General features: G+C 41.3%; 1 protein-coding gene and 1 non-coding gene across 2 annotated transcripts in view; both read right to left on the bottom strand.

The window, feature by feature from the left end:
* Nucleotides 1–17,354, bottom strand: part of LOC126176995 (uncharacterized) — a 434,921-nt gene that overhangs the window by 161,178 nt on the left and 256,389 nt on the right. The gene's annotated exons all lie outside the window — the stretch shown is intronic.
* On the bottom strand, nucleotides 4,925–4,999 carry Trnal-caa (transfer RNA leucine (anticodon CAA)). Its single transcript has one exon. It is a non-coding gene; the product is annotated as a tRNA-Leu (tRNA).

The raw sequence follows: 17,354 nt of genomic DNA, 5'->3' as shown, positions 1-17,354 counted from the left end.
CTATTGGGCACCTCCTGTCGACCTAAAATCATGAAATTTGATAACAGGCAAGATTTCACAATAGAAATAAATGAAAAAATCCGAAAATTGTCAATTTGTAATTACAATGGCCAAAAAAGTTAGTACACCTGTTTAGAGGTTTGCAGTCCCTTAAGATTTATTGTCGCAAACGTGCACATGGAGTACGTGAAATAATTACATCAAATGATCAATACCACAAGTGGTTCTGAGGTAACAGTTATCGTCCAACGCTGAACCATCAACATTACCACGTGGCATAGCTTCCTCTGGAAGCAACATAGGATACCGATTATGGTATCATGTCGCAAATACTGGCCTGGGATACCTTATGCCACTCCTGCTCGACCTGTTCACGTAGTCCTGTAAGATCTGCTGGCTGGCGAGTCGCATGAATAACTTCTCGTTCCATAAATATGTCACACTTGTTTGATCCGAGACCGGCGATTGTGCTGACCAGACAGTTGCTCTACGTCTCGCAAAACACATTGAATTTCAGGTGCAGTGTGTGGGCAAACGTTATCCTGTTGGAACAACACATCACCTTCGTGCAGCACGAACTGCAAAAGAAGAGGTGGAACATCATTCTGCACGTACCGAGTGCTGGTTAGCGTCCCCTCCAGAAATACAAAAGATGAAATAGATATGTACCTTATCGCATCCCAGACCATAAGGCATGGGGTGTGGTTTGAACGAATTGCAGGCAGAATGTACTTTCCTTGTTGAAAACCACAGCGAGCCATTCCATCATCCAAGTAATCCTCTCGTGGCACAAATCGAGCTCTGCACATCGATGGTGGTGTGAGTGGAAGACAGGTTACTGGTGCGCGTGCCAGTAGTACCAACGGTAATAATCACTCCTCAACAGAGCGTGGTGACACTTCTGGGCTCACAAGACCTCTTATCTGTGCTATGGTAGCTCTACAATCTGCCACTGCTACTCTTACAATACCACTATCCTGGCAGGCGTCGGTGTTGCGTGGATATCCGGAATATTTACGGATGTGGGGATGTTCACACGACCTCTGACGTCAGCATCGTTGCACGACTGACGCAGCACGTCCAACTTACGTAGCAATTCACTGAAAGGACCATCCTGCCACCCCATAGGCCGGAATTTGACCCATTTCAAATTCCCACATTTGGCTGTAGAAAGAACTAGTACGTCACTGTGGCATGATTGCCTGGTTGCTTGACTTGCTTGCACCACACTGAGCTGTGAGTATTCCCTATTAAAGGGTAGCCACAGATGGCGCACTGGTAGCTGTGCAATTACATTATCTATTGGCGGACGACGTTGAAACTATTATCAGTACATCTACTATCAGCCACGTGTCATTTGTCACCATTGTATCAAAATCGAAGTCATCTTCCCAGGTGCACTTCTTTTTTTCGGTTGTAAACATAACAGAAAACATGTTTTTGTCATATTTATCCGTCTGTTTATTTGTCTGTCAGTTAAGGCCCATTATTCTCTTGAACAGCGTGAAGTACCAAATTCAAATTTGTGTCACATACTAAGATTTGTAGTCCCTTGGCGGTGTAAAAATTTTAAGCAATGTAAAGATACGGCCATTTATATCATACGTTATGATACTCGAAAACGCGCTCATGAATCTCTACAGAGTACATCTCGTTGACCTAGAATCACGAAAATTGCAAGGAAACGCAATTTCGCACTCAAAGTGAAGGAAAAATACCTGAAATAAATAATTTGTAATTACGTCGTGCGAAAAGAATATTTTTAATTATTTTTAGGGTTATTTGTCTCAATCTGTAAAAAAACAGAATCCTTGACCAATCCCTTTATTTTCCGTATCTCTGTTTGTCTGTCCTTTTCTTCAGGAATACGTACATGTGGTAAGTTTAAATTTATGTCCCATATTACGATTTGTGGTCCACTGGCAGTGTAAAAATTTTAAGCTTCTAAGTCACTTAGATCAAAACATATGGGCAGTTATGTTACACATTTTGATAATCACAAATTCACTTATCAAAACCTGTAATGTACTTCCAGTTGACTTAGAATCATGAAATTCGGCGTGAAGCAAGGTTTCAAAGTACAGACAAAGGAAAAAAATCCTAAAATTGTTAATTTATAATTACATCAAACACACAAAAAATTTTGTCATTTTTTATGCGTCCTTCTGACCGTCTTTTAAGACCCGTTTATCTCTGGAACTGGTTGGAGAATCAAGTTGGTCTAGTTGGAATTTATGTCACATACTAAAATCTATGGTCACCGCAGTGTAAAAAATTTAAGAATCCAGGTCAATACAATCAAATGATCCGGTCATTAGTGTCACATATTTTGATACTCGCAAACTCACAAACGATCACATGTAGGGAACTTCCCATTGACCTAGAATCATAAAATACCACAAGAAGGAATACTTCACAGAAAAATAACGTGAAAAATCTGAAAATTATTAAATTGTAATTAAATCACATAAGAAATATCTCTTGTCATTTGAACATACATTTCATTCATTATCCATCAAAAGTAAATAGACGCAAATTACTGCATACAAAAATAAAATGTAAGTTGTAGTCGTGTTTTAGCAAGTGAATAAAAATGTTCTATGAAATCTTCTCTCTCTGCATACAGAAAAAGAAGCCCCTGCTCGCTTCTTTTTGTACGTCCGGACAAGTCTGAGGAAATGTTGTAGAGATTCTGGTATGGTCTTAGAACTGCCAGGAACAATATCTCACCAGTGTCTAAATTGATAACAGGCAAAATCCACTGAGATTCTCGATTCCCAGAATGGATGAGAAAAACATAAATTTCTACAATTTGTATGGAACCCTCTGTGAGCGAGTCACACTTACCCAATTTTTCTTATCTATGTCCTCTTTGCTTCGTTCATCATGTATAATTTGCCTTTGAATTATCACGATTTCTGCAGTTCGCCTGTAGTTTGACGTTTGTGCTCATCCTCTTTCTTCTACAGCTTACTACATTCATCGTTTTTGGTTTAATATACATCCATAAACAATGCTCCTAAATCTGAATCTGAACCTTCCTAACTCTCTCAGGAGTTAATTCAAGGTGAAGGAATATCAGTGATGACACTACTATCCTGACTGAAAGTGAAGAAGAATTATATGATCCGCTGAGTGTAAAGAACAGTCTAATGAGTACAGAATATGGATTGAGAGTAAATCGAATAAAGACAAAAATAATGAAAAGTAGCAGAAATGAGAACAACGATAAACTTATCATGAGGATTGAAGGTCACGAAGTAGATGAAGTTAACGGATTCTGCTACCTTGGCACCTAAACAACCAATGACGGACGGAACAAGATGCGCATCAAAAGAGGACTAGCACTGGAAAAAAGAGCATTTCTGCCCAAGAGAAATCTGATACTATCAAACGTAGACATTAATTTGAGGTAGAAATTTCTGGGAATGTATATTTGGATCACAGCATTGTATGGTAGTAGAACATGGACTGTGGGAATACCGGAACACAAGAGAATCGAAGAATTAGAGATGTTATGCTACAGGTTAATGTTGAAAATTAGGTGGTAAGCAATGAGGGGGTTCTGCGCAGAATCGGAGAGGAATATGTGGAAAATGCTGATAAGGAGAAGGGGCAGGGTGATAAGATATTTGTTGACACATGAGAGAATGACTTTCACGGTACTGAGAGAGCTGTAGAGGGCAAAAATTATAGAGTAACACAGAGATTGGAAAACATGCAGCAAATAACTGAGGACGTAAGTTGCAATTGCTACCCTGAGATGAAGAGGATGCCACAGAAAGCAATTCGTGGTGGGCCGCATCCAGCCAGTCAGAAGACTGATCAAAGTGCGTTCATTTCATTCAGTACATCTTGTCATCCTTCGTCTCTTTCACAGAGGTTAGCAGTATCAACGGATCCTGTTATTGATATCTTTTCAGATTAAATATTAAATCCCATTTCTGAATCCTTCTCTCATTTTCTACGTTGAAACATACTTGTTGAAAAGCAGAGAGAAAGAATTGAAAAACTGCATTTCTGTGTGTATTCTTTATAATTCGACTCTTTTTCTCTTTATTTTCCTGTCTAATTGTTCCCTCTAGGTTTTTGTATATTGTTTATTTATGTTATTGCCGGCCGCAGCGGTCAAGCGGTTCTAGGCGCTTCAGTTTGGAACCGCGCGACCGCTACGGTCGCAGGTTCCAATCCTGCCTCGGGCATGGGTGTGTGTGATGTCCTTAGGTTAGTTAGGTTTAAGTAGTTCTAAGTTCTAGCGGACTGATGACCTCAGATGTCAAGTCTCATAGTTCTCAGAGCCATTTGAACCATTTATGTTATTCGTCTTTCCTGTTACAACATATTTAAAAATTTCAAGGGATTTCATCATTTTATTTCGTGAAAAATTTATTCCATACTGAAAAATCCTGTAGTATGATTAGCTTAAAAACTTTGACTGTCAACTTAAAATCAATACATAGCCTTCGAGAAACACTGACTAATTTTAAAGGCAATATAATGAAGCTGGAGCTGGTTTATTGATTGTTTCTTAGCAGTAAACAATTCCGAATGTTTCCAGAATGAGATTTTCACTCTGCAGCGGAGTGTGCGCTGATATGAAACTTCCGGGCAGATTAAAACCGTGTGCCCGACCGAGACTCGAACTCGGGACCTTTGCCTTTCGCGGGCAAGTGCTCTACCAACTGAGCTACCGAAGCACGACTCACGCCCGGTACTCACAGCTTTACTTCTGCCAGTATCTCGTCTCCTACCTTCCAAACTTTACAGAAGCTCTCCTGCGAACCTTGCAGAACTAGCACTCCTGAAAGAAAGGATATAGCGGAGACATGGCTTAGCCACAGCATGGAGGATGATTCCAGAATGAGATTTTCACTCTGCAGCGGAGTGTGCGCTGATATGAAACTTCCGGGCAGATTAAAACTGTGTGCCCGACCGAGACTCGAACTCGGGACCTTTGCCTTTTGCGGGCAAGTGCTCTACCAACTGAGCTACCGAAGCACGACTCACGCCCGGTACTCACAGCTTTACTTCTGCCAGTATCTCGTCTCCTACCTTCCAAACTTTACGGAAGCTCTCCTGCGAACCTTGCAGAACTAGCACTCCTGAAAGAAAGGATATAGCGGAGACATGGCTTAGCCACAGCATGGAGGATGATTCCAGAATGAGATTTTCACTCTGCAGCGGAGTGTGCGCTGATATGAAACTTCCGGGCAGATTAAAACTGTGTGCCCGACCGAGACTCGAACTCGGGACCTTTGCCTTTCGCGGGCAAGTGCTCTACCAACTGAGCTACCGAAGCACGACTCACGGCCGGTCCTCACAGTTTTACTTCTGCCAGTATCTCGTCTCCTACCTTCCAAACTTTGCAGAAGCTCTCCTGCGAACCTTGCAGAATTTCATCCCCATCCGTCGCGCATGTGGTCCAATGTCATAAGACCTGCGCCAAGGCGGCCGGACCTACCCCGTAAGGAGCCCCTCAGCCAATGACGCGAAACGCTCATTTCCATTTCAGTGATAAAATTATTCTCATCAGAATTGTAAGCAAGTCAGCACTAATGACAATAGTTCAAGCAGATATACCGCTGTCATAGGCAGACTATGATGCACGTGTAGTTCAGTACGTGAAAGGAGATGAAAATCTGTAAATGTGACTGGAATGCTATACTAGGAAAAAGAATAAGAGTTATGGTAGAATATGTGCTCCGTACTAGGAATTGGAGAGGAGAAATTTCGGCAATAAATTTCAGGGATATAGCGAATGCACAATTCAAAAATCAATAAGTGCACTTGAAAAAGACCGGGGATATGGAAACACTGAACAACGACAGGATAAGACAGAGATTCTGAAATCAGGTATTGTATGCTAAGCCATACCCAGGAACAAACACATACTCCAACCATAATTTAATAATGATGAAGAGTAGTCTGAAGTTTAAGACAGTCGTATGGAAGAATCAATGTGGGAAGAAGTGGAATATTGAAATTGTGAACAATGATGATCTAAATTTAAATTTGTCTACGACTGTAGATACTGCGATGGTGAATACCGAAACAGACAGTTCGGTTGAAGAGTAATTGACTTCCGCAACAAGGGCAATCACGATAGTCGAACAAATAAACATACGTACAAGGAAGGTAATTTAAAAGAAAATATACAATATATAATCGGCTTGTTAACCATGTCATGGAAAATATCATGTTGGCCAAATCACCAGTAGGATTTGTAAAGTATTATGATATTGAAGGTTATCTAATGGTACAGTGAGAGTGTACTTAATTCATTACATATTAATTATTATTTGGTGGTAAATTTTGTGATCTGACAAAGGCATTTGAATGTGTAAACGACAATATTTTTTTAAGTAAATTAGAATATTGTGGTGAAACAGGGAGTGTTACAAAATGTTTCAAATTCTATATCTCTGACAGGAAAAAAGGTCATTAGCAATGAGACATGTATTAAGCAGTTAGGGATCATAAATCTGAGAACTAATTATACCTGCTGTCCGACTAGGTTCCGTCTTAGGGTTCTTACTTTATATTGTGTATATCAGTGACATTTCATCTCTAACATTACCAGATGTCAACTTTGTTTAGTTTGCAGCTAAAACATACATTGAAGTAGGTAGCAAATCAATTATAGTCTTAGAAAGATCAGATAATGTAACTTTTCTGGACGTTAGTAAAGGGTTCCTAGCGAAATTAGTTTGCCACTAAAGTTTGAAAAAAAAGAAAAAAAAACACGACATACAATTCAAATCTTTTAAGACGTTCCTCACCACAATATGATTACAGTATGACGACAAACTGGTAGCAGAAATAAACAGTCATAAATTCTTTAGATTACAGGTTGATAATAAATACAACTGCAAGGAACACACCACAGAACTGCGAAAGAGGCTAAACAAATATCTGGTTGCAATGCAAATGGTGTCAGACATAGGTGATATAAAAAAGAGAAAGCTGGGATACGGTGCTTCCTTTCATTCCATAATGTCACGCGGGACTATTTTTTCGGGTACTTCATCAAGCCAAGCTTGAGTTCTCCAGGTCCAAAAACATTCAATAAGAATTAATTGCAGAGTGAAGTCAAGAATATCCTGTAGAGATCTATTTGGGCGTTAGCTACTTTAACAACTGCTCCCAAATACACTTATTTCTTAATGTAATGTTCCATTAAACAATTTTCATGCAACAAATCGGTTGATGGACTCAGTATATTATTTCACAAAGACATAATGTCTTATCTGACCAAGGCTCGGTTCCTCGGCCATATAATGTCCAACGATATGGTCACGAGCCCAGGAGTGGCTATGACTCCGATGTCCTACTGTTAGCCAAGTCATACGCATCGGTTCTCTGCCGCCATAGTCCATTAACGTCAAATTTGGCCACACTGATCTAAAGGTTACGTTCGTCGTACGTCCGATATTGATTTTTGCTATTGTTTCGCGCAGTGTTACTCGTCTGTTTTCACTGACAACTGCTATAAACAGAAATTAATTATTAACACTCAATGACAAATTGATGATAATCTATACCACAAAATGGTGGCGCAAAGGGTTCGACAGGCAATAGGATGAGCCAGCTTCATATTAGCTTGCATGAGTATCTGAAAGCACTGAATGCACACACTAAATCTGGGCTATCTGCTGTATAAACGCGTGTAAGATTTATGTATCATCTAAAAACGATTTTCAAGACACCTCGGATTACGACAGTATTTTGTGGTCAAAATAGAGCGAATAACAATAAAACGAGGATAACGTTCTTGGTCTTCCAAACTTATTGTTCCCGCTTGTTTCTTCTACGTATTGCGTATTAGCCGAGTTTCCCTATAGCTTACTCCTATTGTATAAAATTTTAATTAGCAGTATGTAGAATGTCCCAAAAGCTCCTAAGAGGGAGGGGGGGGGGGGGGCGAATATGTGCGTTTGTGTGAGAGAAGCAAAGGTTTTGCTAGAGATGATGTGTTCATTATATTTACTTAAATGAACGGAATCTCAATCAATTATTTTGAAACAATGTTACCACGTTCCTCTGACTAAGGTGCGTCACTGTAATGCTGAAATCCTGAAAATCGGCATTCTTGTAATGAAATAATTGGATGGATCTTGTGACGTTTGCTGTGTGAACGACGACAGCTAACAGCTAGATTAAAATTAAGGAGTACGAAATAAAAATATCAACAATTTTTCTACGGTGTGATCCATACCTTAAGAAGGAAATTTAGCATCAAAAAATTTGTTTGACGGCTGTCTGATGAGTATTCCTTCACGAAAGTGTGTCGTATGTTTTTACGGTATAATGTTTAATTTCTCAAAAAAAGATTTTCGTTTAAGTAAAACCCACCTCCGCACTTCATAGTAAAGTTTGGAATTTTTGCCGTGTGCATTGCACCTTCCACCACACGAAGCAACATATTGTTTCTGACAAAATTATTTAAAGTAGATTATTTATCTTCAGCTGTTGCATCTGCTGATTTGTATTTACTTTCGAGGACGTCAGTATTCCAGAGCAGATCTCACCTAGCCTTCTTGTGCAAAAATTGTATTGGCAGGATTGTCAGGTGTCCTGATAGTAAGTACATTTATTTTCAGTGAGTAGTGTTGGTAATTTCAAACAGTTATTTCTTCCGAGCCGAGCAGTTACTCATTTCTCCGGATATTCTTATTTTAACATTGCACTTCATTTTACGCATTGTTCATAATGTGCTTCGCTACTGGACTTTAGATAGGCCTATATAGTATTTATTGAACGCCCAGTTAGTTCGTTTTGGCCGTTAATTAGATTCATTTTCTTATTTCAAAATATACAGTGCGTTAAGTGTAAGGTTTTAATTCAGGACACTGTTTACAGGCGCAACACAGGGCGAACCAACTGACAGCCTTGCCCAGCAATTGAATATGCTACGTAAGGTACACGTGGTACACCTTAAATCAGGGGAACGTTTTCTACCATTCACGGACAATATTTTATAGAAAGGTTACAGCTGATATTCATGTTTCTACTCCTGAAAGATGCCCACCGAGCGAGGTGGCGCAGTGGTTATCTTACTGGACTCGCATTCGGGAGGACGACGGTTCAATCCCGTGTCCGGCCATCCTGATTTAGGTTTTACGTGATTTCCCTAAATCGTTCTAGGCAAATGGCGGGATGGTTCCTTTGACAGGGCACGGCCGACTTCCGTCCCCAACCTTCCCTGATCCAATGAAACCGATGACCTCGCTGTTTTGTCTATTCACCCAAATCAACCCGATCCTGAAAGATGACGTCTATTCTGATTTCCCTCCAGTTGCGTAAGAGTGACTCCAGTAGCACCACTATGAGAATGCGAAATAGGTTTTATTTAAATACACACTGTAACGGTCGTAAGCGTTAGTTGCCTTGGAGACGGGACATGATGACGATGTTAGTGAATAATGCTTGTAGGGCGGTGAAGACGCGATTAACAACACCTCACTGAGTTCGAAGGGGGTATTGTTATAGGATTACGTGTAGATGGTTGTTCCTTCTGCGAATTTGCAGAGAGACTTGGCAGGAATGTAGGCATTGTACATGGTTGCTGGCATCGGTGGTCATGGGAAGGTACGGTCGAAGAACAACAATCTCTGGACGGCAACGTGGCATTACCGAAAGAGAAGACCATCGCATGGCTCTGGCACATCTTACTGCATCTGCAACTGCAAGTGGAGAAGTAGTTGTCACCACAGTGGCACAACGAACTTTTTGAAATCGTTTACTTCAAGGCCAGCTCTAAGTCAGACGTCCTGTAGTGTGCGTTACACTTATAGTTCAAATTTCTCTGAGCACTATGGGACTTAACATCTGAGGTCATCAGTTCCCTAGAACTTAGAACTACTTAAACCTAAGTAGCCTAAGGACATCACACACATCCATATCAGAGGCAAGATTCGAACCTGTGACCGTAGCGGTGGCGCGGTTCCAGACTAAAGCGCCTAGAACCGCTGGGCCACACCGGCCGGCGTTCCACTGACCCGAACGCCATTTGCGACTATAGAGGTGGCAAACGAGAGTAAATTTGAAGTCAGGCTGGAGGTCTGTTGTGTTCTTTGATGAAAGCTAGTTCTGCCTCGATGCCAGTGGTGGTCGTGTGTTGGTTAGAAGGAGGGCAATTAAGGGTCTGCAACCAACTTGTCTGCATGGTAGACACACTGGATGTACACCTGGTGCTATGGTCTGGAATGAGATATCATATGACAGCAGGCGCACTCTTGTGGCTATCCCATCCACCCTTGACTGCAAATCTCTGCGTCATACTGGTGATTCGATTAGTTACGCTTGCCGTTCATCAACAGCACTCTAAAGGGTGTTTCCCAACAGGATAACGCTCGTCCAAATTCCGATGTTGTTACCCAACGTGCTCCATAGAGTGTCGACATGTTGCCCTGACCTGCTCAGTCACCATGTCTGTCCGTCTGTACATATGGGACATCATCGGATGACTACTCCAGTGTCATCCGGAAACCAATCAAGTACCACAGGCATGGAGGGCCATCCCACAAACTGACCTCCTGCATCTGTACGGAACAATGAATGCACGTTTGCACGCTTGCGTACAAATTTCTGTCGTTTACGTCGGTTCTTACTGCACCAGAACGTCACATTTGCAATTGCTTATATCGCGCTTACGTTGGCCTGTGATAATGCAATGCTACTCAGTTTAATACGTTAGCATGACAAATGTATTCCCGAAATTTCATTAAAAAAATGGTTCAAATGGCTCTGAGCACTATGGGACTTAACAGCTGTGGTCATCAGTCCCCTAGAACTTAGAACTACTTAAACCTAACTAACCTAAGGACATCACACACATCCATGCCCGAGGCAGGATTCGAACCTGCGACCGTAGCAGTCGCACGGTTCCGGACTGCGCACCTAGAACCGCGAGACCACCGCGGCCGGCGAAATTTCATTAATCTACAGTAATTTTCTCCCCGTGAACCATGGACCTTGCCGTTGGTGGGAGGCCAGACAAACGCGTGGTTCCTGAAGAGGGGCAGCAGCCTTTCCAGTAGTTGCAGGGGCAACAGTCTGGATGATTGACTGATCTGGCCTTGTAACACTAACCAAAACGGCCTTGCTGTGCTGGTACTGCGAACGGCTGAAAGCAAGGGGAAACTACAGCCGTAATTTTTCCCGAGGGCATGCAGCTTTACTGTATGGTTAAATGATGATGGCGTCCTCTTGGGTAAAATATTCTGGAGGTAAAATAGTCCCCCATTCGGATCTCCGGGCGGGGACTACTCAAGAGGATGCCGTTATCAGGAGAAAGAAAACTGGCGTTCTATGGATCGGAGCGTGGAATGTCAGATCCCTTAGTCGGGAAGGTAGGTTAGAAAATTTAAAAAGGGAAATGGACAGCGCTCGGGTTCCCGGGTTCGATTCCCGGCGGGGTCAGGGATTTTCTCTGCCTCGTGATGACTGGGTGTTGTGTGATGTCCTTAGGTTAGATAGGTTTAAGTAGTTCTAAGTTCTAGGGGACTGATGACCATAGGTGTTAAGTCCCATAGTGCTCAGAGCCATTTGAACCATTTTGAAATGGATAGGTTAAAGTTAGATATAGTGGGAATTAGTGAAGTTCGGTGGCAGGAGGAACAAGACTCTTGGTCAGGCGAATACAGGATCATAAATACAAAATCAAATAGGGGTAATGCAGGAGTAGGTTTAATAATGAATAGGAAAATAGGAGTGTGGGTAAGCTACTACAAACAGCATAGTGAACGCATTATTGTGGCCAAGATAGACACGAAGCCCACGCCTACTACAGTAGTACAAGTTTATATGCCAAGTAGCTCTGCAGATGACGAAGAAATTGAAGAAATGTATGATGAAATCAAAGAAATTATTCAGATAGTGAAGGGAGACGAAAATCTAATAGTGATGGGTGATTGGAATTAGGTAGTAGGAAAAGGGAGAGAAGGAATCGTAGTAGGTGAATATGGATTGGGGCTAAGAAATGAAAGAGGAAGCATCTTGGTAGAATTTTGCACAGAGCACAACTTAATCATACCTAACACTTGGTTCAAGAATCATGAAAGAAGGTTGTATACATGGAAGAACCCTGGAGATACTAAAAGATATCAGATAGATTATATAATGGTAAGACAGAGATTTAGGAACCAGGTTTTAAATTGTAAGACATTTCCAGGGGCAGATGTGGACTCTGACCACAATCTATTGGTTATGAACTGTAGATTAAAACTGAAGAAACTGCAAAAAGGTGGGAATTTAAGGAGATGGGACCTGGATAAACTGAAAGAACCAGAGGTTGGAAGGAGTTTCAGGGAGAGCTTAACAGAGCAATTGGCAGGAATGGGGGAAAGAAATACAGTAGAAGAAGAATGGGTAGCTTTGAGGGATGAAGTAGTGAAGGCAGCAGAGGATCAAGCAGGCAAAAAGACAAGGGGTAGTAGAACTCCTTGGGTAACAGAAGAAATATTGAATCTAATTGCTGAAAGGAGGAAATATAAAAATGCAGTAAATGAAGCAGACAAAAAGGAATACAAACGTCTCAAAAATGAGATTGTCAGGAAGTGCCAAATGGCTAAGCAGGGATGGCTAGAGGACAAATGTAAGGATGTAGAGGTTTATCTCACTAGGGGTAAGATAGATACTGCCTACAGGAAAATTAAACAGACCTACGGAGAAAAGAGAACCACTTTTATGAATATCAAGAGCTCAGATGGAAACCCAGTTCTAAGCAAAGAAGGGAAAGCAGAAAAGTGGAAGGAGTATATAGAGGGTCTATACAAGGGCGATGTACTTGAGGACAATATTATGGAAATGGAAGAGGATGTAGATGAAGATGAAATGGGAGATATGATACTGCGTGAAGAGTCTGACAGAGCACTGAAAGATCTGAGTCGAAACAATGGCCCAGCAGTGGACAACATTCCATTAGAACGACTGACGGCCTTGGGAGAGCCAGTCCTGACGAAACTCTATCTGGGGAGCAAGATGTATGAGACAGGCGAAATACCCTCAGATTTCAAGAATATAATAATTCCAATCCCAAAGAAAGCAGGTGTTGATAGATGTGAAAATTACCGAACTACCAGTTTAATAAGCCACAGCTGCAAAATACTAACGCTAATTCTTTACAGACGAATGGAAAAACTAGTAGAAGCCGACCTCGGAGAAGATCAGTTTGGATTCCGTAGAAATAATGGTACACGTGAGGCAATACTGATCCTACGACTTATCTTAGAAGCTAGATTAAGGAAAGGCAAACCTACGTTTCTATCATTTGTAGACTTAGAGAAAGCGTTTGACAATGTTGAGTGGAATACTCTCTTTCAAATTCTGAAGGTGGCAGGGGTAAAATACAGTGAGCGAAAGGCTATTTGCAATTTGTACAGAAACCAGATGGCAGTTATAAGAGTCGAGGGACATGAAAGGGAAGCAGTGGTTGGAAGGGAGTGAGACAGGGTTGTAGCCTATCCCCGATATTATTCAATCTGTATATTGAGCAAGCAGTGAAAGAAACAAAAGAAAAATTCGGTGTAGGTATTAAAATCCATAGAGAAGTAATAAAAACTTTGAGGTTCGCCGATGACATTGTAATTCTGTCAGAGACAGCAAAGGACTTGGAAGAGCAGTTGAACGGAATGGATCGTGTCTTGAAAGGAGGATATAAGATGAACATCAACAGAAGTAAAACGAGGATAATGGAATGTAGTCGAATTAAGGCGAGTGATACTGAGGGCATTAGATTACGAAATGAGACACGTAAAGTAGTAAAGGAGTTTTGCTATTTGGGGAGCAAAACAACTGATGATGGTTGAAGTAGAGAGGATATAAATTGTAGACTGGCAATGGCAAGGAAAGCGTTTCTGAAGAAGAGAAATTTGTTAACATCGAATATAGATTTATGTGTCAAGAAGTCATTTCTGAAAGTATTTCTATGGAGTGTGGCCATGTATGGAAGTGAAACATGGACGATAACTAGTTTGGACAAGAAGAGAATAGAAGCTTTCGAAATGCGGTGTTACAGAAGAATGCTGGTATTATGTGGGTAGATCACATAACTAATGACGTGGTATTGAATAGGATTGGGGAGAAGAGAAATTTGTGGCACAACTTGACTAGAAGAAGGGATCGGTTGGTAGGACATGTTCTGAGGCATCCAGGGATCACCAATTTAGTATTGGAGGGCAGCGTGGAGGGTAAAAATCGTAGAGGGAGACCAAGAGCTGAATACACTAAGCAGATTCAAAAGGATGTAGGTTGCAGTAGGTACTGGGAGATGAAGAAGCTTGCACAGGATAGATTAGCATGGAGAGCTGCATGAAACCAGTCTCAGGACTGAAGACCACAACAACAACAACGGTAATTTTCTTTGGGGTTATGACATTTTTCCGTCAAAAAAATGTTCAAATGTGTGTGAATTCCTGAGAGACCAAACTGCCGAGGTCATCGGTTCCTGAACTTACACACTACGTAAACTAACTTATACTATGAACAACACATACACCAATGCCCGAGGGAGGACTCGAACCTCCGACGGGAGAGGCCGCGCAATCCGTGACATTGCGCCTTTAATCGCGCGTCCACTTCGCGCGGCCTTTTCCGACAGTTTATATACAAAGCTGTTTGTTTATTTTGACTTTCGCCGGACTGATATCGGGCTACCAGCCCTTCTTCAATGTCCTACAGATAATACCTCATAAAGCAGTGCGTAATGCTATACGCCTTATCTCGTTGAGACGTAAGTAACAATTAAAAAAAGAAACAGTGCTAAACGTCGATGAGATATTTAATTATTGACTAGCTGTAGAACATTAGACAAGCACAGAGGAAACAGGAACAGGTAGAGCCAAAGGCATAGTTTTAGCTAGTTTAGTATTTTTATCTCGTAGTTAACAATCTTAAATTTTAGCTCTGCCTAAATAACACACGTAATTGTTCTACGGTAATCGAGAGTCATAAATTAGCCCGACGCGAAACACAGAGATAAGAAACAACATAGCGGGTAGGGCCGGGAGAATTTTGTGATGAAGCACCTGTCATTTATTTCAGTTTATCGTTGACGCTGAGGAACGAGGCCACATTAGTGTTGCGTTAGGAGGAGGTAGTATCACGCTCGTCCATCATAACCAACTATGTAGAATGTACAGCGGTACAGATAGAGGACTACAAGCAAATCTCCACACACTGGTCCCCGATGGGTCATTCAGTACGAGCCAGCCAGGTAGGCAAGTGGCGTTCTGCAGTGAACGGTACAATATAAGCCTAGATTATTACCACGTGCCATGCAGAACTAAGTTTACTGTCTGCTGTAAAAATAGAAATGATACTCCACGTACATGGTTCGTATTAAGTCAAGAACATGACAAACGTCAATGTATGGACTCGACGAGTATTTTAAAACAAATAAAGAAATGTCGCAGAAAAAGGGGGAAATGCGAGTAGGACTTGCCCTCTGAGGATTTCATACCATCTTAACTATGTATATAGGTAATAATAATAATTTCGTGTGGCTTAGGAGCCTGGTGCAAGTATTTCTATTGGAAGTCACAACGGCGATTTGGGTGTCAGCAACCTTCTCCAGTTATACAATCGAGAGACTGTAATCTTACACTCCCAGACATCACCAGTAAATTTTCTGTCTCTTTATTAGTTAAAGAAGTTTCAAGAGGCGTAAGATGTAGGTCTACAAGAATTTTTTTTTTTTTACTTATCTTCATTTTCTCGTTGTTGGCTGTAGTACGTATAGGGATAGATTCTTGAGGCTGCAATTTTGACTTTGTGGGTTATAGTTGTCATAACAATTGATGAAGTACTTGCGTTTCTATGATTTTTTTTATTTTATCCCACTGACTTCCCAATCTCCATTTTCATAAAACCATAAATTACATTACTATTGTCAAAATTAAAAACTCGTCCGTTTCCATCAGAGGTATGTTCACTACTCCTAACTCATTCTGTGGTACTAACACATACCAAAGAGTTTACAAATCAAAAGTTTACAAACTTTCATGACTAAAGAAGAATCGTCACCAAGTTACATCACTATTTTGTAGATGAATCCAGAAATAAATTTAATAATTAGCGTTAGATTGATTAATTAATAACATGAATTTTAAGTATGACAAATTTATCGTAATTTCCAATATTTCTAACAAAAGAATAATTTCAGCTATACAAACAGAGCTAGTAAATATCGATTGTAACAAATTAATTTATTTTTATACATTTTAGCCTGAAACTCATCGTATACAAAGTCATAAGAAATTCTTGTAGTTAAACAGCTGAGATAATGTTCACCTATACAAGATTCGAAAATACTCTTGGTATCGGCTATTTCTATTAAAGAAAGGTAATGTTAGAGAAGGGTGTCCTATTACAAGATCTACAATTAGACGTGGAAGCAAAATCGTGTGTTGTCTCTGGCGACTCCCCATGGCGTTGAGAGGTGGAGGCAAGGCGAAAACTGATGGTGAAACAGCCCTGGTCCAACCGCCATTCGACCCGACAACCTATCGGTTTCCTGACATGCGCTTTACCGTCAAACCACGAGGTCCGCCATATACAATATGTAGATAGTAAATCTACATGTTTTGACGAGTGAATTTGCAAGTATCAATGTAGGTGACATACATGGCCGTATCATTTGAACGTACTGACTCAGAAGCTTTGTACAATAAATAAATAAATAAATAAAATAAGATAAAAAATTGAAATGCAGTAACAGTTTCCGGATTCTTCCTTTGCTTTCATTGTGAAACCTTGCTTCTTTTCGAATTAGTGATTCTAAGTCAAGGGTAGTACCTAACAGGTTGGCCGCCCGGCTAGCATCACGGTCTAACGCGCTGCTTCACGAGCGGAAAGGTGCGTCGGTCCCCGGTACGAATCTGCCCGGCGGATTAGAGTCGAGGTCCGGTGTGCCGGCCAGCCTGTGGATGGTTTTTAAGGTGGTTTTTCCATCTGCCTCGACGAATGCGGGCTGGTTCCCCTTATTCCGCCTGAGTTACACTATTGCGGCGATTGCTGCGCAAACACTGTCTGCACGTACGCGTATACCATAATTACTCTACCACACATACGGGTTACAGTCGCCTGATATGAGACGTTCCAGTGTCGGGGGGTATCCAATTAGGGCTGAACCGCACAATATCTCTGGGTTCGGTGTGGGGTGGCGGTGGGGTGAGTGGACTGCTGTAGCCTGTTGTGGGGTTGTGAACAACTGAGGGCTACGGCGGAGACGAAGCCTCTCCGTCGTTTCTAGGTCCTCGGTTTAATACGCAGTACACACATCCTATTGGTTTTGATGAGTGAGCTTGGTAGCATCGAAATAGGTAAGTGACGTAAACTGACATATCCTTTGAGTG

This window comes from Schistocerca cancellata, chromosome 3 (genome assembly GCF_023864275.1).
Source record: "Schistocerca cancellata isolate TAMUIC-IGC-003103 chromosome 3, iqSchCanc2.1, whole genome shotgun sequence".
Classification (NCBI taxonomy): Eukaryota; Metazoa; Arthropoda; class Insecta; order Orthoptera; family Acrididae; genus Schistocerca; species Schistocerca cancellata.
This window is presented reverse-complemented; position numbering and strand designations above follow the sequence as displayed.